Source organism: Schistocerca gregaria, chromosome 4 (genome assembly GCF_023897955.1).
Source record: "Schistocerca gregaria isolate iqSchGreg1 chromosome 4, iqSchGreg1.2, whole genome shotgun sequence".
NCBI lineage: Eukaryota > Metazoa > Arthropoda > Insecta > Orthoptera > Acrididae > Schistocerca > Schistocerca gregaria.
The window spans coordinates 516,380,942-516,407,077 of record NC_064923.1 but is presented as its reverse complement, the minus strand read 5'-3'; positions in this window follow the sequence as shown (position 1 = coordinate 516,407,077).

Sequence of the window (26,136 nt, the reverse complement as noted above, 5' to 3'; positions counted from 1 at the left end):
TCCACGCTGTCACGGCATGCTACCAGTGACTGCGATGGAGCTCCGTATGCCACGGCAAACTGGCTGACACTGACGGCGGCGGTGCACAAATGCTGCGCAACTAGCGCCATTCGACGGCCAACACCGCGGTTCCTGGTGTGTCCGCTGTGCCGTGCGTGTGATCATTGCTTGTACAGCCCTCTCGAAGTGTCCGGTAATATACTGAGGTGATAAGAGTCATGGGATACCTCCTAATGTCATGTCGCACCTCATTTTGCTCTGCGTAGTGGACCAGCTTGATGTTGATTGCAATCAACAAGTTGTTGGAAGTCCGCAGCAGAAATACTTAGCCATGCTGCCTCTTCAGCCGTCCAAAATTGCGAAAACGTTGACGACGTACGATTTTGAGCATGAACCGACTTCTCGATTATGTCGCATAAATGATCGATAGGATTCGTATCGGGCGATCTGCGTCGCTCAATCATTCGCTCGAAATGTCCACAATGTTCTTCAAAAAATCCCGAGCACTTGTGGCCCGGTGACATGTCGTATTGTCATCCATAATAATTACACAGCTGTTTGGGAACGTGAAGTCTATGAATGGCTGCAAATGGCTTCCAAGTAGCCGAACGTAACCATTTTCAGTCAATGAACGTTTCAATTGGTCCAGTGGACGCAGTCAACCTGCACCACGTGAGCCACCATCATTTTGCACCGTGTCTTGTTGACAGCTTGTGTCCATGACTTCGTAGGCTCTGCTCCACTCTCGGTCGCTGCTATCAGATCTTACAAATCGAAATCTGTACTTATCTGACCAGGCCACGGTTTTCCAGTCGTCTAGGATATAATCGATACGGTCGTGAACCCAGAAGAGGCGCTACAGGAGATGTCATGATGCCAGCCAAGGAACTCACGTCAGTCGTCTGCTGCTGTAGCCCATTAACGACATATTTCACAGCACTCTCATAATGGATATGTTCTTTGTACGTTCTTCATTGATTTCTACGGTTATTTCACGCACTGTTGCTTGTTTATTGCTCTGACATCTCTACGCAAAAGCCGCTGCTCTCGGTCGTAAAGTGCAGACCGTCGGCCACCGCGTTGTCGGTGGTGAGAGGTAACGCCTGAAATTTGATATTCTAGCCACACTCTGGACACTTTAGATCTTGGAATACTGAAATCCCTAACTATTTCCGAATTGATATGTCCCATGTATCCACTCCAACTACCATTCGCGTTAAGTGTCTGTTAACTCCCGTCCTGTGGCCATAATCACAGCGGAAACCTTTCCCAGTGAACCACCTGAGTATAAATGACAGCTGAGCCAATGCACTGCCCTTTTATACCTTGTGTAGGCGATACTACCACCATCTGCATGGGTGCACAGGGCTACCCTAGGACTTCTGTCACCTCAGTGTTGAGTGAAAGGAAGCAAAGTAAAGAAGTGTTCTAGTTTCAGTGTCAGAGACACTGGAAATCATTCTTGTACCAAAGGTAAAAGAATTAAGTTCTTGCAGAATTTTACTTCTTCTATTTGTGTCACTTCATTACAACGTTAAGTGTATTTGTATCTAAAATTGTGTTTTACTTGTATTTTACTTTAGTGCGTCCAACCGTGGTTTCTTGTAGTTAGATTGAAATTAATCTGCAATCCACACTCAACTTTGTGTAAACTTATATTATTTCTATACACCTTAATTTACTACTTCTTCCCATTCTTGGGTCCCTAGGACTGAGGTCATACTTTTGCCTGGATATAAATGGAAACTGTAATAATAATGAACTGCCTATGTTCAGAATATGAAACCTATACTTTTTTCTGTACATTATAACATGTAACCGAATCCGCGGATTCCGCATGTCACCGATTCCTCTGGCACGTACTTCGATGCGAGATGCCTTTAATAGGTTCCACAACGAAACATTGTCTCGAAATTTGGTAGAAAATCCGAAGAAATTCTGGTCGTATGTAAAGTACACAAGCGGCAAGACGCAGTCAATACCTTCGCTGCGCAGTGCCGATGGTACTGTTATCGACGACTGTGCCGCTAAAGCGGAGTTATTGAACGCAGTTTTCCGAAATTCCTTCACCAGGGAAGACGAATGGAATATTCCAGAATTTGAAACACGAACATCTGCTAGCATGAGTTTCTTAGAAGTAGATACCTTAGGGGTTGCGAAGCAACTCAAATCGCTTGATACGGGCAAGTCTTCAGGTCCAGATTGTATACCGATTAGGTTCCTTTCAGATTACGCTGATACTATAGCTCCCTACTTAGCACTCATATACAACCGCTCGCTCACCGATAGATCTGTACCTACAGATTGGAAAATTGCGCAGGTCGCACCAGTGTTCAAGAAGGGTAGTAGGAGTACTCCATTTAACTACAGACCTATATCATTGACGTCGGTTTGCAGTAGGGTTTGGAGCATATACTGTATTCAAACATTATGAATCACCTCGAAGAGAACGATCTATTGACACGTAATCAGCATGGCTTCAGAAAACATCGCTCTTGTGCAACGCAGCTAGCTCTTTATTCGCACGAAGTAATGGCCGCTATCGACAGGGGATCTCAAGTTGATTCCGTATTTCTAGATTTCCGGAAAGCTTTTGACACCGTTCCTCACAAGCGACTTCTAATCAAACTGCGGAGCTATGGGGTATCGTCTCAGTTGTGCGACTGGATTCGTGATTTCCTGTCAGGAAGGTCGCAGTTCGTAGTAATAGACGGCAAATCATCGAGTAAAACTGAAGTGATATCAGGTGTTCCCCAGGGAAGCGTCCTGGGACCTCTACTGTTCCTGATCTATATAAATGACCTGGGTGACAATCTGAGCAGTTCTCTTAGGTTGTTCGCAGATGATGCTGTAATTTACCGTCTAGTAAGGTCATCCGAAGACCAGTATCAGCTGCAAAGCGATTTAGAAAAGATTGCTGTATGGTGTGTCAGGTGGCAGTTGACGCTAAATAACGAAAAGTGTGAGATGATCCACATGAGTTCCAAAAGAAATCCGTTGGAATTCGATTACTCGATAAATAGTACAATTCTCAAGGCTGTCAATTTAACTAAGTACCTGGGTGTTAAAATTACGAACAACTTCATTTGGAAGGACCACATAGATAATATTGTCGGGAAGGCGAGCCAAAGGTTGCGTTTCATTGGCAGGACACTTAGAAGATGCAACAAGTCCACTAAAGAGACAGCTTACACTACACTCGTTCGTCCTCTGTTAGAATATTGCTGCGCGGTGTGGGATCCTTACCAGGTGGGATTGACGGAGGACATCGAGAGGGTGCAAAGAAGTGCAGTTCGTTTTGTATTATTGCGTTATAGAGGAGAGAGTGTGGCAGATATGATACACGAGTTGGGATGGAAGTCATTACAGCATAGACGTTTTTCGTCGCGGCGAGAGCTTTTTACGAAATTTCAGTCACCAACTTTCTCTTCCGAATGCGAAAATATTTTGTTGAGCCCAACCTACATAGGTAGGAATGATCATCAAAATAAAATAAGAGAAATCAGAGCTCGAACAGAAAGGTTTAGGTGTTCGTTTTTCCCGCTCGCTGTTCGGGAGTGGAATAGTAGAGAGATAGTATGATTGTGGTTCGATGAACCCTCTGCCAAGCACTTAAATGTGAATTGCAGAGTAGTCATGTAGATGTAGATGTAGATGTAACTTTAACGTGAAATCGAACATTTTAATGTTTTCGTAGCAGGGAAACTATTTCTTTTCACCTACGAAACTAGCACCTTTTAGCAAATGTAATAGCTCTGCTTACCTTCCGTGATGTTTGATACGGTATATAACAACCTTTTAATTTATTGGAAAGAAAATGCTTAGACACCTACGGAGCTACTACAAGACCTGCCGTTGTCCTGCTCGGTTTTACGACAGCGCAGCACTCTACCTAGCTACTGCCTCGAGTTGGAATTCTCTCCAAAACTTGGTGACAATAATGGGGCTCGATCAGCAATTTCGGCACACAACAAAGGGTATCGAAGTGAATACACTGTATTGCCTACCTTCTAGTTCTATCCTCACACAGAGCGAGGTGGCGCAGTAGTTAGCTCATTGGTCTCCCATTCGGAAGGACGAAGGTTCAAACATGCGTACGGCAATCTTCATTAAGGTTTTCCGTGATTTCGCTAAATCGCTTAAGGGAAATGCCAGTATGGTTCCTTTGAAAGGGCACTGCCCACTTCCTTCCCCAATCTTTCCCAATGCGATGGGACCGATGACCTCGCTCTTCGATTTGCTCCCTCAACCCAACCAACCAACTAACCAATTTACTGTCGCCACAGTAGCGAACGAATTGTAGATTCGTATAGCATTACCGTAAGACAGTCCCTCTCGAGATAAAAAAAAGAAAACATTAATTCTAAGTAGATTTGTGGTCACTAGCTCTGAACTAGTAATTTAATTGTACCCTCTCAAAAACTATGTAATTGTTACTGAAATGAATTTACTTTATTACGATTAATTTTCTATATTCTACTTGGAATCAAGACTGATGCATGCTTGAGATTCTATCACAGAGCAATGGCTACCAACTTTAAAATCTGCAGTTACGTATAAATGAAAATTATATGAAAGTAATCTCAAAATCTGAACCATTAAACGAATTAGCAAAGTGATCAGATAGTTTTATACTGACAATAATACATTTAAAATTGTATTTTAGAGCTAAATTTACTTCTGTCTGTTTCGCATTGTCTTAATTATGAAATGGTTTTACACGATCTTTTGACCACTTGGATATACTCAACCTTATTTAAACACACTAACAAGGAAATTAGGATTAGGTTTGTGACTTTAGGATAACGACTTTAACAGATACCTTTTACCAAAACAGTCCCCATTCAGTAATTACATATAAAGTTTGTGACATCATCACTCATTACGCTTCTGATTACCTAGATTTAGTAAAAAGTCTTGCCTTTCTTGTCGTAGCTGCTGTGGTCCACATTTGAAAATTGCTGAATGAAAATTGGCTAGGCTCTCCACGTGTCTTGTAGGACGAAATAGATTCATTACTTCTACGTCGAATGAAGTAGCCAATTTCCTTGAAGTTGCATAGCCTCCAAATTCCATCTTACATTAATGTTGGGTCTTCTTGCTTTCCAGGTACTACGATTTTTAGAGACGACTTTATGACACAAATTCCGCAGCCACACTAACGTTCACTAGATTACGCGCAGTTTTATCACACAAAATTTTTGTATCGCCAGACATGGCACAGCTACGTACACAACCCTGCTGCTGGCTTTTCGTTTCGCTCCGTCCTTTCCGCACCACATAGTGCCTAGGTCATCCACGCAACAGCAGTTTGATAACCCGATTTCCATTCCTGAATTTCGTGTTTTCTTTGTCAAAAGTAATATACATATTCAGCTAACCTACAAATATTAAACTCGTTATAATTATAGCAACCATTCATTATTATGCTTAAAAATTTTTGCCGGCCGGAGCGGCCTAGCGGTTCTAGGCGCTACAGTTTGGAACCGCGTGACCGCTACGGTCGCAGGTTCGAATTCTGCCTCGGGCATGGATGTGTGTAGTGTCCTTAGTTAGGTTTAAGTAGTTCCAAGTTCTAGGGGACTGATGACCTGAGAAGTTAAGTTCCATAGTGCTCGGAGCCCTTTGAACCAATTTCTAGATTTTTAAGTAATATCACAATCTCCGTTTACTTTTAACACATCGTCAATGACATTTAACTTCGTTAGAAAACATCTACACACTTGACATTATTGCAAAACATTTGCACTTTAAGGTGTCGCTTTTTATAATCAATATGCAATCGAAGAATTTTCATAAACCTTTTGACCAGGTTCTATGGTGTTACGATGGACATTGAGGTACGCATAATTTGTGAGAACTGCCTATGGTAACGCGGTGCTGTATTAGATCATCTAAGCATCGTAATCGTAAGAGGTTAAATGAATTTTTTTCTAAAAATGTCAGAAAAAGTTTTACCTTTCTTCAAATTTTAGTTGGTTTTTAATTTCTACAAGCCCTATTCGACTAAATGGCAATCTAAAACTACAAACTTCACGTGCTCAACGGGAGGTCTTCACCTTCGACAGCTGCAAGACATGAATCATGGCCATTGCTTCCGTAGAATGAGAAGAAACCCTTCGAAATACTGACGCTATGTCTGACGTTGAAGGACTCCGATAGAACCTGCATGTATTTTTTGCACTGCGTGCAGAACTCGATTATATGCTGAACAGCCTGTCACTTGACTCCATGACAAGTGTTGATAAATATCTCTGACTTCGTCGTATGTTTGACAACAACACGATTTTGTATATTACGTCCCTTCTCGCAGTATAGTGCAGGTTCACCTACTGCTCTAGTTGGCGCTTTTTTCTTGATTTCCTAAAGAACTTAATGGCCATGCGGAAACCAGAGAAAGAAGAAAAGCCATAGAAGGTTCCTGTGCACCGATTCTAAGCACAAAAGTACAACAGCCATTGATACAAGGGCGTGACGATAGCTGCTCTAGTCTGCTTTTTTTCAAATGTTGGTTTAAAAGAGAGCTTTCATGATAATGGGTAAGATGAAAACTTCCGATATCAATTATCGGAAAAAGCTTAGACTGGAAGTAAATATTTATATTAACTCGGATGTAGCAATTAATCGACGCATAATGAAGCGGGTTTCTTTGTGATGGCCGGGGGCCGGCCCGTACTTCATTTCTGCTGGAGGCGCGGAGCGCCTTTCCGGGCCGCTTTATTAAAAGGGACCCTCTGCGCTGCTCTGCTCTGCTAGCCAACGGGAACTCTTGACATGGCTCTTACGCTGCCTTTTGAGAAGGCGAAATTAAAAAGATAGCGTCTTCTGCGCTTCAGGTACTTAATACTGCCGCAATGGGAGCTTGGCTTGGGCACTCTTAGTTCAGCTGCTAACGTAGTATAAGTACATTACCGTGGTTTCTGCGGTATAAAAATATATCACTACTGTGCGACTTATGAGCAAGAAGCCATCTTAAGGGATAATAATACCACATTTTAGCCTGCCAACCACCCAAAGTTTACAAGACAGTTTCAGTTTTTCGTTTAAAAGTTTCGTGATACGTATACGCCTCAGTATTTGCTAACGACAAACCCACACCTTTGAAAACCGCAAAAAAATTATAAACCGTAAGTCATAAACATTACAGCAGCTCTGAAACCAGCAATCAGATTGTTAGGGGCGAAATGCAGTCGAATTCGTCTCTTTTAAAAATACGTTACTAAGAACAAGCTACTGGATAGGCGGAAGTGATGCCTATGTCACTGTAATTAATGTAGGTATGAAAAGAAACTACAAGGAGTGGAGCGAGGACCTTCTCAGAATTCACCTTGGTGAAAACAGAATTGCAATATCGAGAAACATTCTGGAAATACGAGGGCGTTGAATAAGTAAGGCAACACCTTTTTTCTAAAGCTAAACAGGTTTTGTTCAGGATTCACGTCCACCCTATTCTTCCTCACAGTTTTGGCTGTAAAATTCTAGTTTTGAATATATTCTCCCTTGAATACGACGGGCTTACGCCACTTTAGTGACAGGATCTATATGCGCTCCTGGTCCGCCTTCTGTTAGACGTTTAGGAACCCAGCTGGCACACACCTAAGTGTACCCCAACCAGTGGACGAGTGTGGCACCACTATCAACAGACATATACAGCTGTGTAGCGAGGTGTTTGACTGCTATCCGTCGAACATCTCGAATAAAAATGACAGCACATTCCAAAATTGAAGGAGTCGCAGCTATGTGCGGCTGGATGGCACGCGGAAGGTCGTACGCGTTTGCGCGATCTTGTGATAATGACAGACATGTCGCCCAACGAATCAACGTGCTTTTGTTCAATGCTAGGTCTCCGTAGGCATTCAGTAAGCGTCTGTCAATATCTTCGATGCTCGTTTTCCGCAATTTATCGAAAATTCATGAAACTATACGGGCTTAATCGGAAATATTCTATGATGTCCCACAACAAATTCTGCATATTTTCAACCGAAAATGGCCGAGAAAAAAATGTATTGCATTACTTATATAACACCTCTCGTACCTGAGGTGAATAGCTTAACTGACGCACTCTATATACTGAGGGACTGTCAATGCTAATTTAACAGACCTTCCTCTACAGTAACTACTGATCGAGTACAGCTTCCCACAACGAAATAACATGACATGATCAGAAACCCAAACGAATTAAACGGATCTGACAACGACGACAGAAGCCCCTGAATATACATGACTTTTTTAAAATAAGAAATCATGTGAATCTATAACCATGGTTTAGCCTAAGTCAATAGCACACTTGTAAATTATCGCACATGTTTAATATGAATAAGAATCAATACCACTGAAGGGATGTCGCTCTGTTTGCTTTAGCGCATCGCCGCTAGCATAGACGTAATATGGTTGTACACGCCGCTAGTACCCACTGTTGTCGCCATTATGGTGAAACAATAGAGTGAAATGTCGATGCTGTGTTGTGTCTTGTGAATTTGGAATATTTGTGACTCATTTGAAATTTTTAATGTATGAAGCAATGACTGAAACGTGGACAAAAGTTTCCCACTGCAGCAAAAACCGCATGTGTTTCTAAACACTATTTTTCAGCCATAGCAGTGAAATCTCAGCCCATCTACATTATTATTGAATCGTAAGCTGACGCGAAAGATCAACACGAACAGTATCATTTCGAAAGAAACAGGAAAGGAGTTTCAGTTTTTAGATTTAGCAGCATGATGGAATTTCTAGATTCAGTAAGGCAATTCGTATTATTGAAATATGGACTTCTAAATGATACAGAAAACTTATTGAATTCCCTGTACAAAATGAATCTCGAAGGTATCAGGCCAAATCGTTAAAATTTTTCTTCATTTATCGGGTACCCGGGGCTTACGTCTATAACGAATGCAGCGGAGCGTCTCTAGATCATAGAACTGATTATTCATCATTATTCGTACGCAAAAGAACGATGGACTAAACTGTATCAGACTTCCAGATGTTTAATAATTTTTGCTTGAGAGAGAAGCCCTACCGATTGTATCTTGCAGGAATGTTATTAGCTGCCTCAGACAACTCTCTAAGAAGCAACTTAGTAGAAGAAAACTTTTCAGGGAAAAAAATTCAGATCTTTTCTCAGAAATCGGCGAACACAAGCATATTATGAAGTAAACATTCACAACTATCGCAGTAAAAGTGGTGGGATACAGCGAAATGAGACAAAATGGGGCAGTCTACGTACACCTGTCTAGAAATAGATTGCTGATCACTTCGTACAACAATATCCAAAATATTTTATTGTGTTCTTCGTCACAAAGACAGAAGGAAATTTCATGTGCATACGATACAATCACCAGTATATCAAGACTGCAATTGTACACTGCCTGAAATGTATTTTTCTCATGTTTGACCAAGAAGTGATGAAAACATCAAAGACATTTTTCATTATAATGCAAACCTCCTCCCCCCATGAACCATGGACCTTGCCGTTGGTGGGGAGGCTTGCGTGCCTCAGCGATACAGATAGCCGTAACGTAGGTTCAACCACAACGGAGGGGTATCTCTTGAGAGGCCAGAAAAACCTTGTAACAATAACCAAAACGGCCTTGCTGTGCTGGTACTGCGAACGGCTGAAAGCGAGGGGAAACTACGGCCGTAATTTTTCCCGAGGGCAAACAGCTTTACTGTACGATTAAATGATGATGGCGTCCTCTTGGATAAAATATTCCGGAGGTAAAATAGTCCCCCATTCAGATCTCCGGGCGGGGACTACTCAAGAGGATGTCGTTATCAGGAGAAAGAAAACTGGCATTCTACGGATCGGAGCGTAGAATGTCAGATCCCTTAATCGGGCAGGTAGGTTAGAAAATTTAAAAAGGGAAATGGATAGGTTAAAGTTAGATATAGTGGGAATTAGTGAGGTTCGGTGGCAGGAGGAACAAGACTTCTGGTCAGGTGACTACAGGGTTATAAACACAAAATCAAATAGGGGTAATGCAGGAGTAGGTTTAATAATGAATAGGAAAATAGGAATGCGGGTAAGCTACTACAAACAGAATAGTGAGCGCATTATTGTGGCCAAGATAGATACGAAGCCCACACCTACTACATTAGTACAAGTTTATATGCCAATTAGCTCTGCAGATGACGAAGAAATTGATGAAATGTATGATAAAACTAAAGAAATTATTCAGATAGTGAAGGGAGACGAAAATTTAATAGCCATGGGTGACTGGAATTCGGTAGTAGGAAAAGGGAGAGAAGGAAACATAGTAGGTGAATATGGACTGAGGAAAAGAAATGAAAGAGGTAACTGCCTGGTAGAATTTTGCACTGAGCACAACTTAATCATAGGTAACACGTGGTTCAAGAATCATGAAAGAAGGCTGTATACATGGAAGAAGCCTGGAGATACTGACAGGTTTCAGGTACATTATATAATGGTAAGACAGAGATTTAGGAACCAGGTTTTAAATTGTAAGACATTTCCAGGGGCAGATGTAGACTCTGACCACAATCTATTTCTTATGACCTGTAGATTAAAACTGAAGAAACTGCAGAAAGGTGGAAATTTAAGAAGATGGGACCTGGATAAACTGAAAGAACCAGAGGTTGTACAGAGTTTCAGGAAGAGCATAAGGGAGCAATTGACAGGAATGGGGGGAAAAAAAACACAGCAGAAGAAGAATGGGTAGCTTTGAGGGATGAAGTGGTGAAGGCAGCAGAAGATCAAGTAGGTAAAAAGACGAGGGCTAGTATAAATCCTTGGGTAAAAGAAGAAATAATGAATTTAATTGATGAGATGAGAAAATATAAAAATGCAGAAAATGAACCAGGCAAAAACGAATACAGACGTCTCAAAAATGAGATCGACAGGAAGTGCAAAATGGCTAAGCAGGGACGGCTAGAGGACAATTGTAAGGATGTATAGGCTTATCTCACTAGGGGTAAGATAGACATTGCCTTCAGGATAATTAAAGAGACCTTTGGAGGTAAGAGAACCACTTGTATGAACATCAAGAGCTCAGATGGAAACCCAGTTCTAAGCAAAGAAGGGAATGCAGAAAGGTGGAAGGAGTATATATAGGGTCTATACAAGGGCGATGTGCTTGAGGACAATGTTATGGAAATAGAAAAGGATGTAGATAAATATGAAATGAGAGATACGATACTGCGTGAAGAGTTTGACAGAGCACTGAAAGACCTGAGTCGAAACAAGGCCTCCGGAGTAGACAATATTCCATTGGAACTACTGACAGCCTTGGGAGAGCCAGTCCTGACAAAACCCTACCATCTGGTGAGCAAGATGTATGAGACAGACGAAATATCCTCAGACTCCTAGAAGAATATAATAATTCCAATCCCAAAGAAAGCAGGTGTTGACAGATGTGAAAATTACCGAACTATCGGTTTAATAAGTCACAGCTGCAAAATACTAACTCGAATTCTTTACAGACGAATGGAAAAACTAGTAGAATCCGACCTCGGGGAAGATCAATTTGGAGTCCGTAGAAATGTTGGAACACGTGAGGCAATACTGACCCTACGACTTATCTTAGAAGCCAGATTAAGGAAGGGCAAACCTACGTTTCTAGCATTTGTAGACATAGAGAAAGCTTTTGACAATGTTGACTGGAATACTCTCTTTCAAATTCTGAAGGTGGCAGGGGTAAAATACAGGGAGCGAAAGGCTATTTACAATTTGTACAGAAACCAGATGGCAGTTGTAAGAGTCGAGGGTCATGAAAGGGAAGCAGTGGTTGGGAAGGGAGTGAGACAAGGTTGTAGCCTCTCCCCGATGTTATTCAATCTGTATATTGAGCAAGCAGTGAAGTAAACAAAAGAAAAATTCGGAGCAGGCATTAAAATCCACGGAGAAGAAATAAAAACTTTGAGGTTCGCCTATGACATTGTAATTCTGTCAGAGACAGCAAAGGACTTGGAAGAGCAGTTGAACGGAGTGGATAGTGTCTTGAAAGGAGGATATAAGATGAACATCAACCAAAGCAAAGCGAGGATAATGGAATGTAGTCGAATTAAGTCGGGTGATGTTGAGGGTATTAGATTAGGAAATGAGACACTTAAAGTAGTAAAGGAATTTTGCTATTTGGGGAGCAAAATAACTGATGATGGTCGAAGTAGAGAGGATATAAAATGTAGACTGGCAATGGCAAGGAAAGCGTTTCTGAAGAAGAGAAATTTGTTAACATCGAGTATAGATTTAATGGTCAGGAAGTCGTTTCTGAAAGTATTTGTATGGAGTGTAGCCATGTATGGAAGTGAAACATGGACGATAAATAGTTTGGACAAGAAGACAATAGAAGCTTTCGAAATGTGGTGCTACAGAAGAATGCTGAAGATTAAATGGGTAGATCACATAACTAATGAGGAAGTATTGAATAGGATTGGGGAGATGAGAAGTTTGTGGCACAACTTGACCAGAAGAAGGGATCGGTTGGTAGGACATGTACTGAGGCATCAAGGGATCACCAATTTAGTATTGGAGGGCAGCGGGGAGGGTAAAAATCGTAGAGGGAGACCAAGAGATGACTACACTATGCAGATTCATAAGGATGTAGGTTGCAGTGGGTTGCACAGGATAGAGTAGCATGGAGAGCTGCATCAAACCAGTCTCAGGACTGAAGACTACAACAACAAGAACAACAACAACGCAAACTTACATCTAAAATGAGCCTAGGTATAGAATTATCTTGGTAACAAAATACCGTTTTGACCTATAATTACGATTTGTGTTTACGATGAAATAGCTATATAGAAATTAGGCTGGACGGTCATTTCTTCTTCGTTTTTTCTGCACGTCACGGTTTAGGCACTTGTGCCTATTCTGCCTTTACTTTTCACTCCACCTCTGGGTATTTCTATGATCCTTCTTCCTCTCAGTTGGTACTGCTTGGCTTAACGTATGATTCTCTCAATACGCACTCCTTTTACGCGATGTTTTGATAATGTTATATTTTTTCAATCTTTTCATTAATGTTATAAACATCTAGTTGAGTCTTAATATGATCAGCTGCGACATAGTCCCGTATACGAACAGTGATCCAATACTGTCAAATGTTTTTTATTCCAGTCTTTGATCACAATACCAATTCTTCTGACAATCACCGGTTTCAGTCCGTAATGACCATTTCTCAAATCTTTTCTACACCATGTCCTAAAGTGATAAGGACATAATGGCATCATCGAAACATCAGGACAACATCGTCACATAGATCTAAAATACGGTGTACAATAGGCCACATCGTACACACAGACATTATTGCAACTGCCTTCTCATTGAGTTCTGTTCTGCGCCCATAGGCAGCACACCGCTCCTGGTACAAGCGGCGCTCCGGGACCACAGCACAGCTACGACACCCGAGGATGGGCTTATAACAGACCGAAACCGGTCGTGAAAATAAAGTAATTTACAACTGAAGCGGTATTTTCAACCTCTGCTATAATGCTCAGTTGCGGATGTTCTTCCAACAGGATTGTTTGTTCTTTGACCTTGTTACCACGCCTGATAATTTTTAAGAATTTCGAATTATACACTAGTCCAACATTCATTAAATAAATGTAATAACCTAAAATAATAAAGGGTATCAGCATATTTTAAAAGTTCCATACTAATATCTTCTGATCCACACGATTTTCTGGTTCTTATACGTTTTAAAACTACTTTCAGTTCCTGTGTTGTGACAGAATCCACAGTACCTTTATGTAATGTGTTCTCCTTCACCTTGAATTCTGAATCATCTATTCGCCACAGTCTTTTATAAAATTATTTCCACTGCTCTTCGGTAATTGTATTTATTCTTAAGTGTCTTTCTCTGCTGTACGGAAGTGTGACGTTAGTTTATAGACTAAAGTTTCCCTCCCATGTATATCCTCTTCTACTTCATCTATTACATGATCTCATGACACTTGGTGGGCAAACGTAGTTACTGTTTAGCATGGTTCCGTTTTTCCTTCATTTTTGGCTTCTGGTGTTTTATTCTGGAGCAGTTTTTTTGTAGAAGAAAGAAAGGTTAGAGGCCCACCGACATCTAGATCATTAGAGACAGAAGAATTTTTTGTGGGCGCTGTCTTTCTCTTCAATATCTTTAGCAATGTTGTCATTCAAAACCCTTAGCCCTTTTACTTTTACTTAAGTGCTCCTTTTTCCCAGTGCCTCATTTGCGTCTTGCGTATGCATTCTTTAATATTTTTCATTATTTCTATACAACCTGAAAAGTTCGAGTCCTAGCAAATGTTTCTGTAGCCGGGTTAGACGATATTTTCTAATACTTTCTTGTTACAGAAAATAAACATTAAAGAAATCCGCAAGCATTTTTTGTCTTCTTGACCTGTTTCTTTCACTTAGCACGCGTTGTATCTGTTGCGATGACTAAATAGTTGTCAGAACAGATATTGCTTCCTCGACTTGCGTCTACATCGTGAAAATTCTTACATGTACTCTCGTTTGTCATTACGTTGTCTGTTAAACACTTACTGTCCCTAGAACTCCGAGTAATGTTACGTACCTCTCTTTCTTTCTAAAAATATCTCGACTATCTTAAGCTGGTTGAAAGCTCGAGACCAAGTTCTTCGCCATATTTGATGGAGTGTAGGTAAAAACCATCCTCTTGTTGGGTCAAATTCATTAACATCGATATACGCACAGGAGAGCGACAACCTTCCCACAAAGGTGTTTTGGCGTTTCTGTATGAATATGAAAATCACTGCTTTGTTGTTTCATTTCCACACGAGTGAACCCTGAATATCAGCACATTGTTCAGGATATTACTCTCGACTACATGTAACATTTTATCAAAGAATTTCTTTTTGTCTTTTTTTTAATTTTCATCTGTCTTCTGACTAGTTTTCTGGGGCACACCAGGAAATCCTCTCATTTGTTAACGCCATCATCTCAAAAGCAACACCTCCTCACGACGCCCTTTAATATTTTTGAACATATTCCTGTTCCTATCCCCCTTACAGTTTCTTCCGTTTACAGCTACCTCTAGTACTCACTGACTTTGCACAAAACCTCATTTCTTGTCTATTATGTCCACCACTTTTATAGCACCCTTTTACAGTACCATATCTCAAACATCTCCATAGACGATTTTTCGGTTTCTCCTCTATTTTGATTCACTTCTTTGCGAGACTTTGCTCCTAAAATACTTTCTGAGGAACTTTTTCCTCGTGCTAGTGGGTTTCTTTTTCCCAGGAAAGCGCTGTTTGCATGAGCTAGTCAGCTTATTAATTCCACCTTGCTTCGTCTGTCATTTGTTATTTTGCTTCCAACGACGCAAAATTCCTTCACTTCTGGCACTTTATGGTCCCCAGTTTTCAAGCACAGAATATCGTTAATCTCGTTTCTGATCCTCCTCATTACTACCTTTGGTTTGGTCTCAGCCACAGTGTGTGCTCATTACAATGTCTATTCCAGTCAACAGGTTCTTCTTCTATTCACTTCCACATACGATAGAAATGCCATCATCAAATTTCATCACTGACCTTCTTTCGCCATCAAATGCCACTCTTGAACCTGAATGTACATACTGTGTGGCTAACAGTGGCGGACTCCTCTGCGGTCCGTTCCAGTCTCCGTCACACGTTCGCAGCCTACACTGCCTGTACAGTATGAAAATCGAACAAATTACAAAGCAAGTACTGTTTTTCATAAACGCTAATTGCTTACAGGAGACAGTGGCGGAAGTAAACTACAAAGACGACCTACCAAGTAGGTGTATAGCTTTTTAACAACGCATAGGATGCAAAACGCGGTGTGAGTCTGTTAAAAATGTGCACCATAGAGACTACGTTGGATCTTTCCCTCACTGTCACTTGTGATTGATGTAGTAAGATACACGTACTGTAATATAGTAAAGTTGGGGTAGGTAGATTTGCACACGGCTCTGGCGGTTACGATCGAAGTGTGGTTGTGTGACGTAGACAGCACAGAAGGCTGAATCAGCGCTACACATCCTTGCTGACCACTTGTCACCACCGCTGATGCAAGACCAACGGCTAGCGCACGCTGCCTGACAGAGACGTAAGGGCGACCGGAGTTAAATGTCAGAGCGACACGGGTTGCTGATATTCCAGGCGCAGGCGGACAGTAAGCAACCCTGCCCCTGTTGAATTTGTTCGAAGCCCGGAACTACTTTCTTGCTGGCTGATTCATAGACATTGTTGCTCACTGATGACCTTTGTTAACTACCCATATCCCGTCCGGCTGCATGTTTTCTCAAAGAACTCCAGCTCTGGTCACGTAACCCGCAGTGGAAACGCCACGCTGTGCTACAACATGTAATGACCCAGCCTCTCACCGCCGTTAGAATGCAATGTCGCTTGTTCCCTAGCGAACTGACGACAGCTAACGCTAGCATATTACAGCGTGCAGAAGTAGAATTGGTACTACTATTGACCTTCACATAACTCTTCTGGATGCGAAAGCTTGTTACAGCCTGAGAACTAGCAGTTTCCTAATAAAAATAACAATAATAATAATAATAATTTCGCATGGCTCAGCGCTCAGGTATAAGTCTTTCAATTGGACGTCACTTCGATGACAAGCTCAAACGTAATCTAGCCCAGTATATTAGCCGAGTGGGGGACCTAGAGCTTAACGTGCAATCCGAACCACATGTCGTTGCTTTTGATTCTTTATGTCAATGGGAGGATAAGGCTAGACTAAAGCAGAGTGAAAATTTCTCTGGTCCTAAAAGGATTCAACCCTGCTAGGCTTGGTCTGCAGGCATGGTCTTTACCACTAGATTAACAGGCCCAACAACAGTATGATGAAGAGAGGAAACATAGTCTTTCAAACCAATTGTGTTAAATGTACTTGTAACGATCTATGTCTTTGGAAACGGATGATGTTGCTAACACTGATGCAAAAATTACCTTGTGAGCTTCTTGGAACATCATTGGTGGAAAATATGGATGGTTACTTCTACTTGCAAATCATGTTTTCTTCTGAGTATTTATAAAACGTGAAGCAAGGCCATGTCTCCTGTCATGTTGCTAGTGGAGGCATATACCGCTCTGCCAATTTTTTTTTCCGATCTTCAATTATTTTTCTCAAGAAATGAAACATTTTAATAATTAAAATTTGTTTTTGTTTATTGTTCTGTTTTTGATAACCTTCTGAGTCAGGGACAATTTCCTAGCTCTTTCCCAATGTCTGTAGACCATCAGTTGCGGGAAAAACACGTATTTTCTTCCCTGCCCTTGGGTAAGCTTTGCTAAAAGTAAGCCTATGTATTAGCTTCGGTTCTGGTGGTGATATAAAGCATCGGATTTCCTAACTTAAAGGTGAAATTAAGCTCAAACTATTGACTCAGGTGAAAATTCGGGGAGGTGGGGCAGCTTAACAACGCCAGTCAAATGAGAGGTTCCTTAGAGTCAATGAAAAGGTATACAGTGATCTTGAAAGTTACTTACGAATCAAGCATATCAGTTGAGCAACATCAATACAGTGAATAGGGTAGCAAAGAGTGGTTTCGTCATTTAAACGAACACCACAATATATTTTGTATGAAATGTTCAGATAAGTGGACAGAAACTAGCTGGAAACAGATAGCAGTATACGATGAGGTGAGCAAGAGAGAAACATTGTCAAATAATTTTTACAATGGCAGCAGAACATTTACAATACCTGAACAGTAACAAAGATGTTTTCATGGTTCGGCGACGATAGTATATTAGAACTACGATCGTTAAACTAGACCGAGTTATTGAGAGTAACAGCATGATGGATGTGGTTGCTCATCCAGATGGTCGCCTTTATTATGCATCTTATGCTTCAGTCAACAGGGCCCCAAGACTGTGATTCCAAGTAACGTGGAGGTTATCGATTTATTTATTAATATATTCATTTATTTAACCCGAGAAGATTAGGGAGATAAGACCCACTCTTACACCTAACAGGAAACTACAAATATTTCGTGAAAATCACTATGATGAGCTTGTTATAAATTACATCTGTGGGTTCCCCTGTATAAGCACGCATTGGACACATATCCTCGTCCTCCTCCTCCTTCTCCTCCTCCTCCTGCCACCTGTGGCCATCTCTCCTTCCTCAGTCTGTCCAACTCATCCTGCCAGCTCTATCTCTCTACTTCCTCAGTCCCACCCTCTGTGTCTCTTTCCTCCCCTCTATTTCTACATTTCCTCTACCACCAATTCTCTTACTTTATCTTCTCCCACTCGCTCCGACTATTTCCTCCCACCCCTCTCCGTTTACATCTCCACATTCCCCTCTCCCTTTTCCACTTGCCTATGACCCGACTACAATTTCCAACTGCATCATGCATCTCTCCCTTCTCATCTCTCATCGTCCATTGCCTCCTACCCTTAGCTCAGTCCATCTCTTCATTTACCCATTTAAGCCTGCCCCCAGCCATGCTCTTTGGCATGTGTAACCCATGCAATGAATTTCAATAGATTGAGCCATTATAAGTCCTACAATCTGCCTGTCATGCGGGGTGACTACATAGCAAGGACTTGTCCCAGGTGTAGAGACTGCTATGCCAAACATGTCGATAAACTAGGCCAGTACTTCTCCAATACAACACATCTGTCACACAGGCCAGCTTTCATTTCAGTGCCCATTTCTTCCCCCATGACATGTAGGATTCCTTGTAAAGCAGGTTAATTTGACAGGCCAATAGTTCCCACACATCGTGCCTGTTGTGTAGAGCACGCTAAATTACAAAAGTTGAAGCTAGGGGACTATAAATCCACAGTGCTAATACTCGTGAGGACTGTTGCTTCTGTCCAAATGGGGCTGAAATCGAGCCAGGGTTTGGTTGGAGATCCAAGATATACACAGACACTGTGCGTCATGCGTGTAAGCCATTGACCAACGTTTAGCAGATACTATAGCATAGACAGAAAGAAGTAACACAGTTGACACTGATTCATGGAAAGTCAAAGGATATAGACAAATTATGGGAAGGTAGTTTCAAACTTTGGGTATGAGTGAAGGAATGAAAGAATTGAAGAAGGAAGAAAGTGATAAAAGAAAATTAATGACATTAGGAGAATAGGAAGTGATGTGGCTGAGAAATGAAAGAGAAAGAAGTCTAACTAGGGACAGTGGGAGCGTTTGCTTTAGTGTCTAACAGAGAGGAGCTCGCAAACTGTTGGAGAAACGTTATGAGGATGAAAGATGCATTTACGCTTCTACTTAAAAGCTACAGCACATATTATTGGCGTAGAATGCAGGGTAAATTGTTCCAGGAGCTGACGGCAGCAACAGGAGTTTGCGAATGTTATTGCTATTTGGACGGACGTGATTACAATACTAAATAAGAAAAACCTTGTGTTTCGATTAAAGTCATGACAGGCATTTAATCTCTGATGTGAGATAATAGGTGCATGTCCAATTCCTGAGCCAATAAAGTACACACGGCTTATGGTGTCAAGCAGACTTTTTATTAATCAAATGGTTCAAATGGCTCTGAGCACTATGGGACTCAACTGCTGTGGTCATCAGTCCCCTATAACTTAGAACTACTTAAACCTAACTAACCTAAGGACGTCACACACATTCATGCCCGAGGCAGGATTCGAACCTGCGACCGTAGCAGTCTCACGGTTTTATATTAATCATCAATCTTCTGGCTGGTTTGATGCAGCCCCCCACAAATTCCTCTACTGTAATAACCTTTTCAACTCAGAATAGCACTCGCAAACTACGTCCTCAATTATTTGCTGGATGTATGCCCACCTTCCGTCTTCGTCTCCAGTATTTACCTACTGCAGCTTCCTGAATTACCAGGGAAGTTATTTCATGATGTTATGTCAGATACCCTATCATCCGGTCCCTTATACTTGTCAGTGTTTTTTTTTATATTCCTTCCGTTACCAATTCTGTGGGGAACCTCTTCATTCCTTAACTTACCAATTCACATAATTTTGAACATTCTTCTCTAGCATCACATCTCAAATGCTTAGATTCTCTTTAGTTCAGGTTTCCCCACAGCCGATGTTTCACTACCGTCCAATGCTGTGCTGTAATCGTACAATCTCAGAAATTTATTCTTGTGTTAAAGGCCTGTGTTTGATACTAGTAGACTTATCCTGGCCATGAATGCCATTTTTGAGTGTGTTAGTCTGCTTTTTATGTCCTACGTGCTCCATATGACAGTTACTTTGCTGCCTAGGTAGCAGAATTTCTTACCTTCATATACTTCGTTTTCCCTACTTCTGATAATAAGTTTCTCACTGTTCTCATTTCTGCTGATTCTCATTACAATTCGCTTTCTTCGCTTTACTCTCAGTCCATATTCTAAGGTCAAGACACTCTTCACTACGTTCAACACAGTATTTCTTCTTCACTTTCACAGAGGATAGCAATGTTATCAGTAAATCTTATCTTTTATATCCTTTCACACTGGATTTTAATCTCATTCTTGAACGTTTCTTTTATTTACGTCATTTAAATGTATAGATTGAACAGTAGGAGTGACAGAGTACATCCGTATTTTACATCTTTAATTAGTCAACTTTGTTCTTGATTTATCACGTAGTTATACCTTCCGAAAACGTAGCTTTTAAAATTTCTCACGCACCAGTTGTTTACCACTTACTACGCCTAACGCCCAAGCACGAATACCGTGCAGCAAAGAGTAAACGGTTTATGAATTCATTGTGTCTTAGTGTGCGGTATTTTGCCTGCAGCTGCTGTCAGAGGTCGCTTTGCTTTGAACTTTCTTATGTTGAGATTCGCAAATGCAGTACAAATGAATGAAACGACTTAGAATTTCATTAAGGAAGTAGCACAGCACTATTCAATTATTATTAACGTAACTGCTGTGCTTTATTTTTTTTCGATATTGAAGCTAGCACTGTTTAAGTGAAGTACAGTATATTTACAGGAGATTCATGATTCTTAAACTGTGAATCGAAAGTCATTAACCACATTTAGTAATAATTCTCCAGTCCCTTTGGAGTCTTCATTTTGATTTTGAAGCGTGTGTATAGTTGCAGTGTATACAAAAATAAATATCACACGGTGTTGACATATTACATATTACTTGCTCTTTCTTGTGTAAAATAATGTGTTCTCGAACAAGATTTAACAATACGTTGGGCTAACGTATTCGCTATCTCCCTCCTCTCTCTCGCCGACAACATATCGCAGAGAGAAGGTCTTTCGTTGTCACTCTGCTGTACAGTGTTTCACGCTCGGTCATTAGCCGGTTGCAGTGCGGAGCAACAAGTGACAAGAAACTGAAGGGCGTGAAGTTTAAATGCTGTACGTTCAGAAGGTTGTAATTACATATTGTCAATCTAGGGCCCAAATTTTCGCTTGCCATCGGTTGCTATGGCGAATATCTTGCAAATGTGCTTTATTCGCCTTGTAATATGAGATCTAGTTGGTGATGTTTTCTTATAAGTTACGTTGCACATCCTGTGGAATATGTCCCGAAAATTTTTAAGGGGGTGGAAAGAAACGGATTTTCTCGTGCATGTGGTGGCAGTATTTTCATCTCAGTTGAGAAACTCGTCAATATTGCACCTAAGTACTCACTGTTTTTGGTAACGTATTGAAATACCATCTAGAGGAAATATTGATTTCGAAAGTGGGAGCAAAATTATTCCGAAAATTGTTCCCTTGCTGCGAAATTCTTGGCATCATCAGCATTAGATATAGATCTACTACACAAGAGTGCCATACCACGATTTATGCTCGATCAGGGCTCGAACCTGATTTGCTAAGTATGGATCGGTCTAGGAGCGTGCATCGATATCCGAAGTAGCTAAGGCGACCGCTCGCAATTAGTGAGAAATCGGGGTTTAAATTGGGGTCCGGCAAAAAGTTTCATGTGTCAGTATTGGGTAGTAGATCTACACCGAATACAACAGATGTCAAAGATTTCGAAGTCAACGAATAAATTTTGAAGCATTGCATATAGATATAGACCGTCAAAAGTGTATGTCCTTTGAGGAATGCATGTAAGCATCACTAGACTAGGAGATCATAAGACAATAATAACATTGGTCTCCATTACTCAAAATCTTATTCTCACTGCTGCAGGAATCTAGTAATGTTACGAGCACCAGATAATGAATTTAGTGGACTCCGATGTAAGGATGTAGACAGTGTGACATACAGAAGTTTGGTTCTGTCGAAGAACGTATACAGACAGACGAAGCGATTAAGGCAACCGCTCGCGTTAAGTGAGAAATCTGGGTTCGAGTCCTGGTTCGGCAAAAATTTTCATACGCTACTATTGGGTAGTAGATCTGTACCTAATACACCTGTTACCATTGTATTCTTAGTTAGCTTATTACTTTAGAAGTAATTCGACAGCTGTGGCTCGTCAACAGTCAGTGTCCGTTATCATATGCATCTAAGAGTAAAACTCGGTTGGAGTTGTTCGTATTTAGTTGAAGTGCCATGATATTTGCTCGTCGTTTCACTAAAGACAGATGATCATTCATCCGGGAGATTGGAGTATAGATGTTTCCAAGTCTAACATGTAGTTCAAGTTTATGTTCGCCGAAATGTAGTTGATATTTGAAGAATAGCCCACAAGGAAAACAGTAATATGTTTCCGGGACAGAATATCATTTCCACAGATTACATCTTGCGGTCTGTTCTTTATGTACCTTTCACGTCACTTCAGCTTAGCATCTGAGAGTTTATGATGTCGCCCTTTTCCGAGTGGCATGTCAAAGAAGTGACAAGAAATGCTTTGCTGAAGTCTACGATTGGCGTTATTGTGGTGGCACAGTTATTAATGGCATATGTCAGGTCTTCAGTTAACTTAATTACTATAGTGCTCCTGTATGATGCTTACAACGCCAGACATATTTGCAGACAATTTGAATTTGTGTAATTAGAGAGTAACGGCTGATTGTACTGATCATCGAAGCACTTATGGCCTCGAAGTTCATATAAGGTGCATGGATGTCTTCTGCCTGGTCCTAATTAAAAATGTTTTCATTTTGAAATGTCCCCGTATAGGGATTCATCCACAAAAGAAGGCAAGATCTTCCAAATTTATTGATAAACTCAGTTAGAATACTTCTGAACTTCTTGCGAGTCTGAATGGACAAAAGTCTTCAAAACGCAAAAATATGAAACTTCTTCGCCAATGAATTTAGTTTAAAGTTCCAAGTTCACAAAATAAATAATTAAGTTCCAGAATGCTGGACATAGTCAATCACTTTAAGTAACCAAATAAAGCCCGTCCGGTTGGCAGTGCGGTCTAACGCACGGCTTTCCGGGCGGGAAGGAGCGCCTGGCCCCGGCACGAATCCGCCCGGCGGATTTGTGCCGAGGTCCGGTTGACCGGCCAGTCTGTGGATGGTTTTTAGGCGGTTTTCCATCTGCCTAGGCGAATGCGGGCTGGTTCCCCTTATTCCACCTCAGTTACACTATGTCGGCGATTGCTGCGCAAACAAGTTCTCCGCGTACGCGTACACCACAATTACAGTACCACACAAACATAGGGATTACACTCGTTTGGTGTGAGACGTTCCCTGGGGGGAGTCCACAGGGGGCCGAACCGCACAATAACTCTTGGTTCGGTGTGGGGCGGCGGAGGGGTGAAACGGATTGCGGTAGTCGTCGTGGGGTTGTGGACCACTGCGGCTGCAGCGGGGATGGACCCTCTCCGTCGTTTCTAGGTCCCGGTTAACACACAATACAATACAATGCAATACAATACAATACAAATCAAATAAAGCAATATTCAGAATTTTAACTTGAACAGGAGAAAAGCTTTCCACAGCTCTGGCTTAATAAACTGGTCTGCAGTCAGCTACTGTTTATAGAATGAAAAGCACTTCACGAAATCATATACAGTTACTGCACTTGCTGAAGTATCAAGAGTCCAACAGGAACGAAAATTTATAAGTCCGGCTGAATTAGAAAAATTTAGTTCTGACTCTGTCTTGACGGTCAGTAGAACTAACTCCCAGCTGTGGCGTGGCCTAACAGTGCAGTGGAGACCTCTTGCTGTCCAGGGCGGAGGATGAGTGCTTGGCGCGGTGTTCCTCAAGGATCTCCGGTTGTTGGCTACGACGGAACTGCCGTTCAGAGCTTGTGCGCAGTCCTAAATAGCCAACTAACTTATGGATTCCTGGAGGCCTATTTCCTGCATGTGATATGGCGGATGCCTGAAGAGTGCAGCTTCTCAATGACCATTATCAGTCATCGTGGCCTGACTGGAGCGCTGTTGATGCCATTTGCTGGTCTTGTCATTGTGTTCCTGGCTTTCGAAGTCTGAACAGTAGTGGCTGAGCTTGGTGCAACCCTTAAAATGTATTGTTGCGAGTGATGTCATTGGCGCCTGCTCTCTAGGGCGACACGGCACTTACTAAATGGAACAACAGCTGACTGATGTGAATCTCACTGGATTTTGTGTACACCTGCAGCCAGTACTGAAAGGACCACACTGAAATATAAAGTTCAGGGGCTCTAGCGCGAATATTTTACCGACAATTACACTTTACAGTTGTTTCTGTATGCTTGAAGGCCCTACGCCCTGTTTTATCGAAACAGCCTTGGCGGGCATTTAAATTAACACCATCAAATATTCACATGGAAAAAAATCGGAGAAAGAAAGTCGTGTGCCTTAGGGTTACAGAAGAAGAATTCGAAACTCTAAAGTATGACAACGAGATTTTTATTCTGTCAGAAACAGTCAGGGACTTGGAAGAGCAATATGAACGCATTGGTTAATACCCTGAAAACAGATTGCTGGATGAACATCAACAAAATTAAACAATTTAAATCTGTCGCCCCTGAGGTGATTAAATTATAAATTTAGGAAATGATTCTCCAGGGAAAGACTGGTACAACTATAAACTGGGGAACTTCAGTATGTTTCGCCATCACTCGGTCACATCCAGAATGTACATAAAATTAATATTCAAAGATTTGTTTGTAATCATTTACAACGTTGTTTAATGAATTTATAGCACTAATCCCTTTCTGCAATTACTTCAAAAATGTAGTCATTGTACATTCAGTATCTCCACTTCTTACGGCCTTCGCTTTCCCCACCAGAAGATTTTATAAATTAATTTCGTATCCAACATCCATTCCAACTTGCTAAGTACTCGTCGCCCCCCCCCCCCCCAAACCAAGATTGAGAATAGACTAAAATAGGTTCGAAGCCTGCCTCGGGCATGGATGTGTGTGATGTCCATAGGTTAGTTAGGTTTAAGTAGTTCTAAGTTCTAGGGAACTGATGACCTCAGAAGTTAAGTCGCATAGTGCTCAGAGGCACTAAAATAGTTGACAGTAATGTGGATCGCTCTCGCAATTAGAGTCGCTGCCTGTAGTGACATGTACAAAAGTACAAATGACACATACATCCACCTTAAAATCTACAGTGATTGTATAGACCACACTTGCAGAGCAATGTATTACATCTCTCACGTTTGGAAAAACCTAACTTCCTTTTCAGTTGCCTTCCATTTGTCACCTCAGTTATTTATAACATAGTGCAGCGTCTTTCATTCCATGGGGAGTCAAAGTTGAGGAGAGTCGGTTAGGAGAAGATTTGAGTGCACTGCGAATAACGCGTGACTGGATTGTGCAGGAGATGGAAATGCTGCCTGCTGTTGGAGGCATCTTAAGGAAAACGCGCAGGTATGCCTATTAACAGAATGGTGATCTGGAGGGTAAATATTTAACTGACTGTTATGTTTCGGATTAAATATTCTCTGTGTTACTCGTATATTGTGACTGTAAACAGAAGGTGTCGGGTAGACTGTGAAAATCAACGTAGAAGTAAAGATTACAGTTGTAATGCTGAAAAAATGCTATTTAAATAAACATTTGGTGCAGTATATAGACACAGATTGAATCTTATTCTAATTTCTTGAGTCTGTTCTGTTGAAAGTAATAGGAGTGAATTATAGACGCAAAAGAATTAAGAGTAATATGAAAGACCATTTTCCTTTGTTCGTCTCTCTGCATAGCTCCTCCCTTTCCTTCAGGAACGTCCGATCTCTTGGAGATGTTTTTTGAAAAGAATGGAGAAGAGCTCCAGCTTTACGAATCTTGGCAAGAACTTGGAAATAATGAGATCAGCAAAGGGCTTTAACTTTCTCGACAAAGGTTAAACTCCTGGTACTCGTTTTGACAGCAGTCAGAATCGGACTGACGGCTGCTGGAACGGAATTACGGCGAGG